General features: G+C 36.3%; 1 long non-coding RNA gene across 1 annotated transcript; it reads left to right on the top strand.

Moving 5' to 3' along the window:
* The first annotated feature begins 907 nt into the window (after positions 1-907).
* LOC102802390 (uncharacterized) lies at positions 908-17,005 on the top strand. Its single transcript, XR_438407.3, has 4 exons — positions 908-1,103; positions 14,069-14,302; positions 16,071-16,244; positions 16,802-17,005. It is a non-coding gene; the product is annotated as an uncharacterized LOC102802390 (long non-coding RNA).
* Positions 17,006-17,210: the final 205 nt, after the last annotated feature.

The raw sequence follows: 17,210 nt of genomic DNA, 5'->3' as shown, positions 1-17,210 counted from the left end.
GCGACGTAAAGATCGAGATGTTGCCTTACGCTATTGAGTAAAACTGATGGAAGCCGTATGTCGTTTCTACATGCAGATCAAAATCATTTACCTATTCTCACAGAACTCGATTTTTATTTGGCGATGTCTCGTTGGAAGAAATTGGAATGAACAAATCTGTCACAAAGCAACGGCATGTTCTAAGAATGTCTGAACGAATATCTTTCAAACTGAACGTGTTCGTCTTGGCAGATGCCAATCATAGCAAACATTTGGAGAACATTTTTGACGCGAGGGCACGATGGGACCTGTTAGATAGAGCACATCGTAAGTTAACGCTATGCAAGGGAATAATTGATCGTTGTAATAAACGGGAGGTTAGCAGAGTCAGATTTTTGCTACCCCTATTTTTCAAGTGCATGATTTAGTTTTGAAATCACTCATGCTTGTTGCCATGGTTACAAATGCAATTCACTTTGCGGCTAAATCGGGAGGGATAAGGCGGCCCTCACAAGGCAGTTGGCCCACCGAGATTGTTCACAAAAGATGACATACGTAATATATTGGAAAGCGTTGGCATAACAACACCGACAATAATTAAATTGGATTTCCCAGCAATAGCGCCCGAAGTGTGGTTTGAAGGCACAATAATCGCTGGCTGTTTTCAGAACCGTTAAATTGAGCAAAACACAATAAATACAAGACTAATTATGGTATTGTTGTACGAGTGACGCTGGCGTCCAGCCACGCCCACAATTACAGTGGGCGGAAGGTGTCGTCATCTCGCGGCATGATTTCAATATGATCTATCCAATGAAGGAAATAATCGAGTATTCTTCAAGATACTGTATCGACCTCTGATTGGCTGACTTCATAAAGATATTTGATGTTCCCCTAGGGAGTCCTAAGTAACTCCAATCATTTCTACCTTTACGGTTACTCTCGTCTTGTATTAATTCCAGAATAACTGCTTATCACTTGTCCACATCGCGATCACGACACAGGTAACACATCACATACAGCTCTCCGCCAACGAGAAGTGTTCAGATATCGCGGGTTTCTTCTTTGGTATACGGGTTTTACTGTAGCTGTAGTGTATCAACAGTGCATTCGAAGAAAGACAGGTAAGAACAAGAACGCATTTTCTTCCTGTTTTTAAGCAAACTTAAGTTTAATTTTGTTAACCTCTTGGTGGATGTATCGTGTTGATGCATTGCGAACGAGTATCCACACACTGGGAAATATAATGCTTGAAAACGTTACCTATCAACAGCCACTTTCATTGATCGACCAGAACATCGATAATCGTCACGGTACGAACGTGTTGCCACTCAGTCTCAGTAGAATCTAAACTCGGTAGTTTCGTCCACGGTATGCATGTGTGTTTAATATTCCATGCCGTTAGGTGTTCTAAGATATATAGCAAACTTAACGCTACGTGATAACTTGTCTAGTTTACGTATATGCCTCACTGGGCGGTGTAAAGATGGTAATCCTATTATTGACTATTTGATAAAACTGTCCATTTTTTCAAGATAAACATATAATACGGTAACTACTACATATGAGACGTTCGTGTTTGTTGAACCATCGGTGGCGAGACAATGTCATTGATGTAAACGTCGAATAGCTTCCACAGACACATTTCGGGGAATAGTTTACATTATAAAAATGTGTCGTATGCCTACAAACGTAACATTACGTGTAATACTATTTTGTAATACATACACTGTTCCATGTACTACTATCTGTTATCGTAAAAAATAGGATTAACTTGATTTTAGCTCTGTGTAAAACGGTGGTTCTCGAATAAAACCAGTGCGGTAACGCGAATAGACAAATTATAAGCTTGTTTGGAACTAGCATTGGTAAAACGACAGGAGAACGAATGTGGGAATACGCCAACGCGAGGTTTTATGTCAGAGAAAAAGCTGTACAAAGACGATAATTATAATTTAAACAAGTTCCTGGCATAATTGCGTATTGAGCTAATACAAGGACAAGAACCCATATAGATGAGACTACCCTTCTTTTTTAATATTGGGAAACACCATTTATGATATTCTTCTCCTGGGAAGCCATATTTACCGCCAATCACCAGTATATAGAAGTTCGCCAGATACTATCAGTTGTATGTAACGACATCGAATTGTATTCCTTTTCACCCACCAGCTCGGTTACCATGGTCGGATAGCCAATAAATTACTTAATATTATGCATAACATGCGCAGTTTTCTTTTGTTTCTATTAACTACGGCAATTAATGTAAATGACGCGGGATTCATACCAACCGCGAGAAATATTTCACTGCTTAGTGACGTGACTAATTTTGAAAAGATGGTATCATGCTGATAAATTGATAGCAAGCGGAAATGAAAAAAAAATGGTTTCTCAAAGTTAGTATCGCCAACTTTCTAATCATGGATATCATGAATACAAACCTATTTGCTGAAAAAAAAAAACGGTAAAGGCTTTCAACTGAATTTTCTGAATTACCTGATAGTTAGACTTGTAGTGCCGACCCGCTGATTGATAATGCCCCTGATATACGACAAAGTAGGCAATGGTTTGGGGGTAATGACGGCAAATTACAGAACGTACAATCGAACTAGATTGTCCATTAGACATACACAAATAGGCGCTCTTCCATTAACAGCATATGTAAACATCTTTTAACTTTTAATTCAACGAACGAGTTCAATATGTTCTGAATCAGTATGTGTCGAATTTACAGCAAAACTACTTCATAATAAAAAAATGTCTTTTTTGCTAGCATTCGAGAAAATGGGCTTGATCGTCTTGGCGCTGAGTCGGAAAATGTTGTTTAGTTATGATTTGAAGGAAATGACATTCAATAGGTTAATCATTCACCCTTTGTTCCACGGCTACGCTTCGCATTAAAACCTTAATTATAAACCAGATGTGATACGAGTATAGAGACTCACGCTGAACGATGTGCGCAGACTCAGAGAGAATGAATGAGTAAATCACATGGCGACACCGTAGTGAATACCTCGAATGGTGCACTATACTATGTAAATATGTAAATGTCCGATTGTGAACGAAAACTCGTACAACAGAAAATAGTAGGGGGATCGTTCCTAAATGAAAAATTGAAAGTATATAGCCCGAAAGAAGCCAAATATTTTGATTGAATCAAGGCAGGGAAGCATACATGCATAATATATTAAGACACGTCAATAAATCTCGTTATCTTCAAAACAACTACGGAATATTTGAACAATAATTACTTGCCTATATACTCGCAGGATGTTTCATAAATTAGTAATCTCTTCTACAAACAAACTGTATTCCAGTTTTATGAAGATATATACATGTTTACCACGCTAATGATAATGTATTAATTAAAAATACTGTTTGAACGAGTGTTATCCCCTGTCACCGTGACTAATTAAACGTGAACGAAATAAAAAATGCTATCCTCGCTAAATCGACGAATCCTTCAATGTGTGGTTTTACTGAAATAAGCAATTGCCTCTCAAAAAGATTATTTTGAAACCTTCCTTTTGATAAGTTACACTCAACTAATTGTTGCATATGTTATGACGTTACCGTGAGCCAGCAGAAGACTGTCCACAGTACTGAATGTAACTTTGTGTCGATCTGTTATAATTCTTGAGAATACCATATCGATAAAACGTAGTAAAATACTCTACAGTATTCGACCTACGTTATTGTTAAACGCAAATGCCATTTATAATCAACCCGAAATCTTAAAACACTATTTTGGAATCGTTAGTATATTTATATAATGTGCCATGGGGACAAGCGTCATGTTAATACATCGTGCCGCGACGACTTGCAGCTACTTAATATTGCTTGTAAGTCGTCATATTTTGTACATGCATCTAGAAATGTCATCCATTTTTACTGATTACCAGGGGGCAGAGGCACACGGAATCGTCTCAAAGGGTATAAAGTCAGAGTTATTTGCAATAGTTTTTAACTGCATGTGGTTTGAGAACTGGCACGTGTCTGCATTATCTTGTTTTAATAGTCCGAGTTTCCACAGACGAGTAAAGCCTAGAGGAATCACGTTTATACAAAAGGTCGAATAAGAGTTTCCGTATAAAGTTAGATAATTGTACCGTTCCTACATTTACATACCTCGACATTTGAAGAATAGAATAGAATAGAATAGAATAGAATAGAATAGAATAGAATAGAATAGAATAGAATAGAATAGAATAGAATAGAATAGAATAGAATAGAATAGAATAGAATAGAATTTCAGAAAATGTTTTTTTCTTACATTTTACAGTGAAAAAACAAATTTAAATAGAAATGGAATCGAAATTATTTAAAATAGTAGTTACCAAATTTGGGCAATACCATGCTGTGTTTGTTGCATGTTTTCATTATTAGTCTTCCACACCTTTCTTATTGCTAATTCTTTATTACAATCTCGTCTCCCTGTTTTATACTTTTCCCACATTCGATTAGGTTGCATATTCAATGTAAAATTTCTGATTTTTTCCTCTGCCTATTTGTATCCGCAAATTATGAGCGTTTAGACTTGGTTTTGATGTTTGACAATTTACAAAATAAAATGATATAGAACGATAACCAGGCACAAATGTGACACCATATTAATACATAGGCTTACGTCTTCATAGTTCTTCAATGTGTTTAGTGTTTATGGTAGTTATGTTATAACATGGCAAATCTTCAAAAATACGTTTACTGCGGTTCCACTGTAGGTCCCATCTAATGTTATTGCTTAATTAGTTCATCCTTTCACTGAATTATGTTACGTCCATTAATTCGCGAAGCTTTAGGCGAATTAATACAAATCGAAAACACCCCATAGTCATGTAGCGAGAAAGCAATGGCAAATTGCATTAAAACTGCTGTTAATATTTGTTTTAACAGACAAGTATGGTTTACATAGTTGTATTGGCACACGTTATGGCATGTGGAGTTGTGGTAATTCCAGACATATACGTGTTGATGGTTCGCTTCATTTAAGTAAATATCGATTAAGAAGGCACGGACTACTAACCTTGCCATTAATGTGCTTACTTCACGTAGAAGAGCGGTTTGATATCGGGAAAATCAGTCTAGTGAGATTAAAACAAAGCCAAATAGCACTTGATTTGTCACATACGCCGGTTTATGAGAAAAAATGTAAAAACTGCGATATTTATTAAAGGAAGTTAGCGTGTCGCTGATTACCGTTGACCTTCGTATTGGCTTATCAGTATAGTACATAAATATTGTTCTTTTATTTCTGCTTTTTATACGTCCATTACTATTTTGAGTATTTTAGCGTTCCGTATCTTTACTTTTAATAAAATGTTATATTTTTATTTAGCGCCGGAAGCCACCTTATCTGGCGGTATTGATACATGTAATAAAAAATGGTGGCTTTTTCAACTTATTGTCTGTAATAGTTATTATAACAATTATTATAAGTTTTCTTCTCATTTCTATATTCACAATGTTATTCTCTGAAGGATTTATTATAAAGACAAAATACATTGACAGTATGAAATTTACAGAAGATCACAGAAAACATACAAAACTGAAATAACTGATTATTTCCGTTTCATATTTCTTCGTGCTAAAGCATATAACAAAATGAACCGATAAGATCAATAATTATGCTAATATCTGCATTCATAAGAATGTTGATTAAGTCGAATTTGAAGTAGGCTATGTTTGTTGATCAATCCGTCTCTCACTAAAGGAAATTTAGTAGACCATGTATATAACACTATGTCTTTTTCACATAAGCCATACGTATGCACGAGAACCCAAGCCCACCCACCAAACACAATTTGTACTATTTTGTCGCTGCGCATCCTTACTGACCATCACGTTATCGCTAGACGCATATCCAAATATGGGTATTACCTCACTGGAGGAAGATGCGCACACAGGGTAGGCTGTCGATCGGCGTGTAAAACTAAACGATGTAAACATAATGTACAATATTAACAATTAAAGCTATCGTTCTTATCAACAAAGCTGGCCTGGGCCAGAAGGGATCTCCCGCCGCTTAAAATTGATGACTAAATCTCGATTACAAGTAACGCGATACTTCTATTTATCTAATATGTATCTTGACGATATCGATATTGCATATTTGTATGCCCAATAGTAAGCATTGCAGAAATTCAAATATCATATTATAGGCAAAGTAATTGGAAAATCATATCATAAGATAGTGTGTTATCTCTGAAATTAGAGTTAACGATTGGAATCATGCAAAACGTGCTAATTATTCAGATATATGTGTTAATGAATGAATGAATGAATGAATGAATGAATGAATGAATGAATGAATGAATGAATGAATGAATAAATGAATGAATGAATGAATGAATGAATGAAAAACACTTTTGTTGAGATAATCTGTGACTTGTAGCTTGAACAGTCGATGAATGCGGGAATACATACCTCGAATCGCGTGTGTTAATGTATTGTAAACTAAATCATCACGTTCTTGGCATTACTTATAATAAACTCTGTTGGCGTGTGAAGTGGTCTCTCTGGGCCGGTGTGTGCACCTGTCGCTATGATTCATCAACATTGCATGCCTCAACGGTTCTTAGTTAATATAGATCCTGATAATCAAAACGTGACAATGAGCCAGTATACCCGGGACTCATGAATTAATCCGCTAAGCCAGTGTACGCTGTACTCACAGATTCATCCGCACACTGGCTAGCTGGATCTAAATCCCATGTTGTGCTTGTCTTTTTTCTGTCTCTGCTAACTGAAATCAACGCAGTAGCCAAATAACTCTGCATACAGCTTGCAAATAATCACTAATTCCCGCCGACTCTCTTGAAAGACACCATGGCACACTTGACCCCTATCTATATTTTATTGAGCCATCGTACGAGTCAGCTGCAATTTTTAGTGTGGAACATGTCATTACATTTATGGTCGATCAGGGACTTATTTTTGCAACTAGAAACATTCCCGCATGGACATTTTATATCATTCAGTAGCACAAGTTTTTCCAAAACCACCGGCACGTGTTATTATACGGAAGTGAATAGGCGACCTAAATATGTGAGCTGCAATAAAATAGGTGGTTATATCGACGATACAAGTTATTTTATTTATAATCTCGTCTTTCCATACGTGCAACACATGTTTATTTTACGGTATAGTTGATTAAAATGTTATTTATTCATCATCGTGAGTGTTTTCTCTGCATTCAATTATATTTGCGATATTGCTTAAGTTATTTCTATTCAAATTTCCTTTCACTTGTTCAAATGGTGGTTAAAACTCATACCACTAATGGTCTGAGGTTAAAATAACTTTTGTGAATGTGGTAACTCGTTATTTATCGTTGAATCAGAGTGATGTAATAGTATGGCAGGGTTAATGAAAATTTTCTCAATTTTGAACGATTCAAAAACTCAAGTACTTACGCAGAGAAATGGATAGTATTCAGAATTGCGGACAATTCGTTGATAAAACACTACAACGTGGGCGGTTTTGTGTCAATATTTAATATAATATTATCTGCCGTGTTATTTTCGTTGTGGCTGACATTTCATGTCATCTCGGTGTTTCAATATTTGAGTGGATAATCTTATCTTCCTTCAGCCGCAAATACATTTTGGGAAGACGATACGTATATGTTCCCATCGACAGTACGGTGGGCCAGTCTATGTGGATTGACTTATATGGGCAACTCGCTTTGCAACTTTGTGTGGCCCATGGGCGTAATTTTATCAACAAAATTATATTTCCCGTACCATGCAAATTCAATTGCTGACGCATTGCAATGGTGCTAAACGTTCGTAAAAAAAGGTAACAACTTGACGAACGTGCATGTCGACAACTTACGGTTTGCCGTGCTACTTGCTTTTACGTCTCAATGTCAATATGTAGTATGACGTCCGAGTTATTATTACTTGATGAATAAAACCATTTTTATAATGTCGATGTAAGATACACTTGCAATACTTTATTAGCGATTATTGTCTAGTTTCGCAACGGTAATGAAATTACTCAACTCCCATTCCAATATATAGGTCTCGCGTTCCAATAGTGATCTTAAAACCTCACATCGTTTTCTTTATTTCATTTTTGAACTTTTACAATGTTTATTTGTTATAAAACCTTCTTTCCTCGCAACCCCACAAACTGCCCAGTGACCAGTCGTAATTATATAGTTGTTTACAGTGAGAGTGATGTCATCGCTGTCATCAAGGGCGATCATCTTCAATTATAGCATGCCGCCCTATTAAATTCAATTGATGTTTTTTAAAAGGGTCGATTTACGTCATCACCGCAACTTGTCTTTATCGATATATTAAGTAGCGGAAGTTTTATTTAATATGTTCTGTCTGTGTATCGAATTGTCTTCACGGATAAAGAACAATTCTCATAAGAAAATCAAAGAAACATAACCTGTTACGTTCAATGACCACATTTGTTATAATGTTGAAACCGCATTTAAAACACAATTATTACGAAGAATTGTTCCTATAGTGACATCATTTCTCGCTATCAATTTTTTTTTAAATATTTCAATTTTTTATAATGCATTAATAATGTGTGATATTCTCGTTTTAAATATTTCAAAAGATTATAAATTGTTTTTTATTTATTTTTTTTCAAAGCGATGTGACTGGTAATCAATAGCTGAATGCGCTATTCTAGTTTTTAATTCTGTGGCGCAAAAATGTGATGATTAAATATTGAGTTGAAATCAAAAGCTCAATGTTCGTTTCGCAGATACCTTAAATTGGATCCGTACTTGAGTCACTCGCAAAACCTACCCTGCTCCCATTACCAATACCAATAGTCGACGCTGCATTTACATAAACATACACGCGACTTAGTTTCTTGGGGCAGAAATGTGGAATTCTGGACACACATTAAAATACGTATTTACTCATTTTATTTAAAACGACTTTGCAGATACAAATCGCGACTGCAGTTAACAATCTATTTTTCTATCTTGCCTCCTGCCACCGAATTAGCGTCCTCGTTTTCGTCGACCTTTTATTTGAACCAGGGCATTTGTTACTCTGAGATAAAAACATGAAGTCACAAACAGATGACTGTTTAACCACTATATATTTGAATCAGCTGGTTGATGAGAGTCCACGGTTATTTATTGGTGATTATAGGGGACGGTACAGGGATGAAACCACAGGGTGTTAAAGAAAGGGCTGGTTGGGATTGATGTCTAATGGTGCGTTTCGTAAAACTCGCAGTGTGTAGCTGTATAAGGACTTGTCCATCTAAGTAACAGATTAGTCATCGTCAATTGGCAATCAATGACGCAAAATACACTCGATGCAATAGTGGATCGATTAAAACTAGCTTCGCTACTTTAGTAGCCATAGATTAAAGATTATATTAAACTCAACCTTCACATAGAATTAAATACAATTCTGCTTGAATTATGGCTGCAAACTGAACGAATAGATGTAGTGTCTTATGTGTGTTGCCAAGGACAACATGTGATTATCTGTCCACTGCTGTAACGTATCCGGAGATGTCATCTATTTGAAAGACAAGATCTGACACAACTAGACGCGCGCATAGCTATCGGGTGATGTCATAATATAGATGTTTCCATTATAGGTACATTAACTGATACGTATCACAGACAACCTCATTGAAGTGATTAATTTGCCTCACCGGAGTGCTATGTATATTACTTAATAACATGCACACTTAGCATATCATCCACGTGATCGCTTAGTAATATTTCACAAGCATAGATATACTAGTTTTAATGTGACTCCGTATCAGATATGTCCTGTAGTAGGGAGATATCATAGTGACCATAGAAGACATTGTTAGTTTAAGTAAGCGTGACATGGGCACGGTAAACATAATTGGATGAGCTGTTACAATCGCGGTTTCAAATTCGATTGTTGTCTATATGACATTTGTCAAGTACCACCCGGAGAAGAGTTTATTACGTTTCAAATCCGTGCATTATTTCGGAATCACAATAACAACATAGTATTACGAATATGGATTTATAGCATAGCCAATTAATTACTTATGAAAAGCCATAGAATATAGTATAACGTATCTTGGCGTATTCTACACTATCGCATCTTACTCATACTTCACTGCAAAGATGCCTTCAATAGCTGTAGGGTTTGGTCGGATTGAAGCTATAGTAACGATATTTAGATATCACCGTTTAATATAAATGAAATAAGGGGTTGATACTATACATATATTTCAAATTTAACCGAACCACTTCACCGAATGCGAGGATTTCTTCCCTAGCGAACATTTCAACTTGTTTTGAAAGCGCCACAATCTGCGTCACGGTGCAGCGTGTATTCGAATTACTTGTAAATAAAGTAACTGAAGAATGTATTTTACGTGCGTTGTGTGTACGTCGTTTCGTGTCGAACACGTCGCGTCGCGACTAAAGCCCTTTTAGAATAGTTCGAGAACATGTAGCAAAACGTGATAATGAATTCCAATTACCAAAACGAATTACTAATGTCCATGCCATTTAACAAGGAACTAAAATTACAATCATCAATAGAAGTTGAAATGTGTTTCTTTGACTGAGAAAGCCCAGCTGTCCCACGCCCGCCATTGGTTGTATTTCATCCAGCTGATCATAGAAAAATACTAATAGCTGCGTTGCAGTTTGGCGAAGGTTTTTTTTCGCAGCGACGCTAAGTGGGCTGAATTGGTTCACAAGGAATACCAATCCACGTGCAATGAAGGAATGAACGGATTACAGAGACGGTGAAACAGATCAACAATCCAAAGCATGTTATTTTACCGTAGTTTTCTTTATAAAGTGATGGTTTCCTTCCAATAATTTATGTTGTGGTGTATCATCAGTAACGTGTACCGTGTCAATCTGTTGTGGAAAACCGTTTTGCCGATCATACATACTGTATCTAGAGAAAAAATCTCGTAATATTAGAATATGCACCGCGCGTACTTATCGTGTGTACCACACGTCGCTGTTATTGCTTTTCTTTAATGGAAATACATCTTCTACACACATGTAATACAACCTCCCACCGAGCAGAGTATAACTATTTCCAGTTTGTTTCTACCGTTCGAATTCGAATCAATAAAAAACTCAAATTAAAAGTCGCACTATAAAATCTTGTTAAGAAATACAACTGTTGAATATGCACGCGCGCTGATAGCTTCTACAAGAACATTATTGTTACCAACTGACTAGACTATTTGTCTAATTCTGTCCATGGTTTTCTCATACTTAGGTGTGTATGTGTTAATATATACACAGCGCTCTGTTGACACGCAACAGCGGTGTACACGTTTCCATGGTTACAAAGGATGAGATATATCACGACAATAATCGGATAATTGATGAATTCCAAGAATATCGACTGCCACTTGAAATATGCACCCTTCCCATCTGCTCATCTTGTTAATTCGACAAATTAACTATTTCAACTAGAAAATTGAATGACGCGCTTTCAAACCTATTTAAAACGGTCTCCCGGATTTAGAATTATGTGATATTCCTGATTTCGTCGTCGTCGTAGCAACTACTAGTAAGCAATATTTGGGCACTGACTGAATTCGGTTCTACACAAAGGCTTGACGTACACCAGAAATATGTACGAGACACACTCCACATTGATTTATCTTGTTATTTCAAGTTCGTCATCATCATCGTTTAGACCCCTTCCCGCCCATCCATAAGGTACAACAGTTGTAACCGGGTGGGATATATTGCTAACACGTCGTTCATGTCAATATATGGTCGGACAACCATCATCAAACCTAACCTAGAACTAATAGTTAGCATTTACATTAATTACGTACATTTACACATTGCTCCGCCAGCGACTCATACATGTGGCCTGGTCGGGAAGAAGGTGGGTTCACGATCGGTCTAAGGATTGCCCAAGATATCATCATTTAAGTGTTCTTGATATAAGCTCGACATAGACATGGTAGTCGTTCAATCAATATTAAATACACATTTTTATATCTTTTTATAAGAGTTTTAAAACGTACATTATCGTGCAGTGGACATTCCTTATCTTTATATCACTGACAACTTGACGGTGTCTGACATGAAACACATCCAGTAGTCAGTCACTGTGCTCCTCATTGTACAAAAAATGCAACTTCCACACTGGTCATTATTAATGAGCGAAAACACGCTAACAATAACACGCAGTTCCGTTTTACCATACTGTGTTCCAGACAACTATTATACTTTCAGTTACATCAAACATTAGAGCTAAGTTCATAAGAGTAGGAGTGTTAGACGACCGTTTGCCAATCCAATTTCCGGTGATCGGAGATCGTCCATTGACATGACAGTGGTCAAAGGTCACGTACAACAACTGAAACATTATTTATGTTGATTATAACATTAAAATAACCCATCATCACAGTTTTAATTTATTTCATAATAAAGAATATGAGATAGCGTTTGTAAAAGGCGCATTTAACTACACGAGTTTCATTTTCTTTTCCCGAATAACGCGCGCGTTAAACAGCGCCACAGGATTCGTGTCATGGACGCGACCTTCCATTTAGCAACCAAGTTAAAATTGGTTATATTTATGACCTCCAGCGTTTTTTCAATACTACAAGGGACGCACAAATTGAGGAATTACTTAAACGTTTTTTTTTTCATTATCTTCCCATCCGCCCAGTCTGACATGGAGAACCGTGGATTATGGAATACGTGTCTATAGTTTGCATTATATCGAGCTTTTTTCGTAGGAAGATATAACTTGAGCAGAACCCGAATATCACTGTTACAAAGCGATAGTATTCTTACGTCTGCACGTGCGCCGACCGACACGGGATATGAGGGTGTTATTGGCCCGCTGGGTCCTGTCGTGAATGAGTATAATGTACTTACTGAATTTGCATGTATACCGGAAGTCGGGTAATGGTTACTCTAAGTCCAAAAACGCGGATGAATCGCAGTGTAAAATGGCAAACATTTGTCCCTGTTTTATTGAATAAATAACATTAGCGAATACGGAGACAGTCAACTATGACAAACATCAAGGCAACGATGTCCCGTCGCTTGGTTTGTCACGTCATCATTCGAGCGCAAACAACAATCTCCAAATTACGACGTATCAAATATGCCTATATTGTCCCTGAGGACATTCTTTACTGTACTGGTTATATTGCTTATGTATGTAGTTATATGCTGGATATAATTGGTGATTTGCAGTTTTGGTCACGAATTGTGTAACCGAATGTTACGTAGACATATTCGTGTTTGAAAATCGACGAATAACGATATCGTATTACCACTTTCGTGGATTGAGTCGCATAGTAAAACGTCCTGTCAAATGTATACCTTGTTGAAACTCGTTTACGAATACACCATTTAAAAACCTAATTGAAAATCTGTTATTTTATCATCTTCTATTGGTCATATATTACGGGAGGATATTTTTTGTTTCGAAATTTATTAATCGAAAGACGAATCTATCACCTACTTGAAATGTGTACGTATGTCGTGTAATTTGTTTCAGAATATTCCAACGTAATCGGGTGAATAAAAAAGTTATAATATAAGATATCGCTCAAAATGAGGTACGCTAGTTTGCGCTGCTCAATTTTTAACCTCCGTGATGGCGTGGTTTCTGTTTGAAAACCGATTCTCACCGAGCGCTAACCAGAAAATGCCAATTTCAATAACTACCCGCACGGTTGTCATAAACAGTTGTCAGAACAATCTCGAAACACACCCGGGCCGTAGATGAGTTTAAGCTTATGTAATGATAATAAATAATGAATAGTAGAATATTGAGTTATATTTCATTCTACGATCAAAAGAACCGCGTGTTTCATGATGTATGATAATGTTATAACGACGTAATTTAAAAACATTTCTGTAATGTTGTTTTTGACATTTAAAAATTACGTTTGAAAAATTGTAATTATAAACGTCATATTTACTTTTTATTTTTATGTACGTATTTTAAAAAAAAAATGTCATAATGACGTTTTCATTTGATTACTTATAATTCCGTTTCCAATCAGCAGCTGTGTAGATAATTTACGAAGTATAAATTCGATCTTTAGCAGCTGCATTACTACATTTAGCGTCTTGATCACTAATCCTGTTTGAAACCTTCGTTTTCAGAACACTAACAACATGACTACGACAACACTAGCGGTGGCACTCTTCACTCTTAGTGCATTTCTTCTTTTGGACGCCGGGGTCGCCTATCCATTTCGACTCGAGGATGACAAAAGGGCCGACGACGAATTATTTGACAGGGCCGATATAGACGATGGCGATTTCGAAACAATGTGGAGGAGAGCGTATTCACCAATCAGCGCAGTCGACACGTCAATCAAGGATTATTCCTCTATCGTAAGTTGTTTTAAATATATTTTAGAACGATTTAGGCGTTTCTAAGCTGTATAATATCCAAATATGTAATCTATTCTGCGTTCCACTATATATATATATATATATATATATATATATATATATATATATATATATATATATATATATATATATATATATATATATATATATATATATATATATATATATATATATATATATATATATATATATATATATATATATATATATATATATATATATATCACCACTTTACTGCGCTAGGCTGCTGTGCGCCACCCCCTTATAATAACGCCTAGCTACGAGGCTAGTACGTCATACTAGTATGTCGCATTACATTTTGCAAACGCGAGGGCGTACACCAACATTTAGGTTTGTCGGAGTTGGGCACACCTGTTATTAGTAAAAAGAATAAAGAAAACTCATCTGAAAGCGAAACCGTCCAAAAGCTTTTCAGTCGAAGCTATTGCCTATAATTTACTGGCCTGAGAATACGAATTTTATGCACAAAATGTAAGGAAGCTTCATTGTTATCTACTATTATATTCAGGGAAAGATGGCAGATTCAGGAACGTATTTATTCAAATATACTTAAAATGTCGAATCACAGTATTTTAAGCACATTGTATAATACCTCATTTAATCGAGTTTCCAATCTGGTAATGCATTGTCATTTGGTCACTAAGAGCCCTTCCTCTATACGCTCCAAATCTGATATACTAGTACACAGACGCAAAACCCAGGGAGATAAATGCGCGATTAGTGTTTGCCCCTCACGATTTTTTTTCATTTTTATCTCGCGTCTACCGTTCCACTAAGCTATGTAACCAAGACATTCGCAATGATGATGTGAAACAGATATCACACTGTTTGAAATGCACAAACAAGTGGCTCCCTCGCATTCAACGAGATCTCGTCGTCCATTTTTTCAAATATGTATATAGTATTTGGCGTCAGCTAGTGTATCAGTAAACCGTTTCGTAGTTATCGCATTACGATTTCGAATAAAGGGCGACACGAAGGTTTATATTTCTAAGATGTGGGACGTGTTTAAAAGTGCGAAAGCAAGAGTATAACTGTTTCCACTCTTTACCAAGTCCTCAGGCTAGTCATAGTGGTCATCGCGTATTCAAAAGTTTGAGTAAACAAATGATGTATATTACACCCGTTGTTTACGTCGCCATGGGACCCATATCAAACTCGACGCGGTGCGACGATCACCGCCTTTCACTATTTAAAATACATCCCCTATGATGTCACATTAGTCATCCTACGATTCACAGCCAAACACAAAATTATTTCCTTGTGGAGTCAAAAATCACATATTTTTTTTAATACAACAGTTTCCAATTCCAATAATGCACGTTGAGATGCCACACCATGATGTTTTGCAAATATTCATCATCAATTTCTATTTAGTTTATTTGAACGTCGGTCACACTAGAATTCATTTCGTGATAGTTTTGATTTATCTGTCATATCATGTTGCTCATCTGCGTTATCGTGTTTTCGATCTTTTGTATCATGTTGCCGATCTGCATTATCGTGTTGTCGATCTCTTGTAACATGTTGCCGATCAGTCTCTAATATAAGGTATATTTAATTACGGTTTGTGAGTACACAAAGCGCTAAACAACCTGCCCACTGATTATAGGCTAGTATAGTGACTGTTTGAATTACACTGGGCAGATTTTTCGAAGAGAAATACATCAAACCCTGTCATCCATTATTAACAAATATCGCCATTTTATTATTGTATATTCAACAGCTTTCTTGTTCCGTCGGTCAAGTATGCAAGCCCGCTGCCAAGACCAAGTTCTCATGTAAATGCAACATATTCACATACTGCGTGGCGCCTGGTAAATACGCAGCTGCTCAGTGCAAATGGAGTGCGGTGGGTTATGTATATAAACAACCATAAATCATGCACAAGTTTACACAGGTAAGGACGTTTCAGAATGGCGACAATGTACTGCTTCCCAGCATGCAACATTCAATATGGAGTCGATTGTGAATAAATTACGGTCATATTTGTGTAATAAACAGAAGAACCGACAGAACACAACAGAAGAAGTTTCAGCATTTCACATGGCATGAAATAACTATGACATTCTCACAAACGGACCAGAACAGGAAGTCAGTAGAAGACAAAGAAATTTTTCGTTAGCTTGGGGGAAATTTGGTTAGCTTGGGGAAAACAGAGGTGTTAATCCGAAAAATCATTGTCTTTTCCTGTTTGTGATTGGTCCTAGCAACGTTTGGGGGATCGTGACGTTGCTCCGTTTGTGAGAATGTTATTGTTGTTATCCTATTTATTTGCTAGTTTTTGCCTAGATTTTTCATTCCACTCATTGTTTTTCAGATGATAAAAACAGTTGGTAGTACGTTCCTTCGGTTTGAATTATATATATATATATATATATATATATATATATATATATATATATATATATATATATATCTTTTACCCTGAGTATTTTCCTTTTTTTTTATTTACAGATAATTCCTACCGTCTTGCAAATCACGGTTACGTACACAGTTATCCTGCTTTTGTTTTTGTCGCTGCCTTTGACAAAGATTAATAACAAATGAATATATTCTAAAGATTCCGGATCGAACATTTCTTCCAAGCACCTTGAAGTTACAGTAATACTATTTCGAATTATATGAATTTGCGTACTGCGCATGTCCACACTGTTAAAAGGTGTACGTTTTCAATGTGACGGCTGAATTTGAATCGTATTACTTTTATTATCTTAATTAACATACACCTGCTTGGAAGAGTGCTATACTCGTTAATTTCGAATGGCCCGTAAACTTCCTTCAATAATTTAGCAAGCCACCCCACAAATTTAACATGTATCTACAATATTTAAATCAAGAGTTAATATGTATAAATTTTAATAAT

The sequence above is a fragment of the Saccoglossus kowalevskii genome, chromosome 8 (assembly GCF_978046115.1).
Source record: "Saccoglossus kowalevskii chromosome 8, keSacKowa6.1, whole genome shotgun sequence".
Lineage (NCBI taxonomy): Eukaryota > Metazoa > Hemichordata > Enteropneusta > Harrimaniidae > Saccoglossus > Saccoglossus kowalevskii.
Note: the sequence above shows the minus strand (reverse complement) of the source record. Positions and strands in the feature narration are given on the sequence as shown.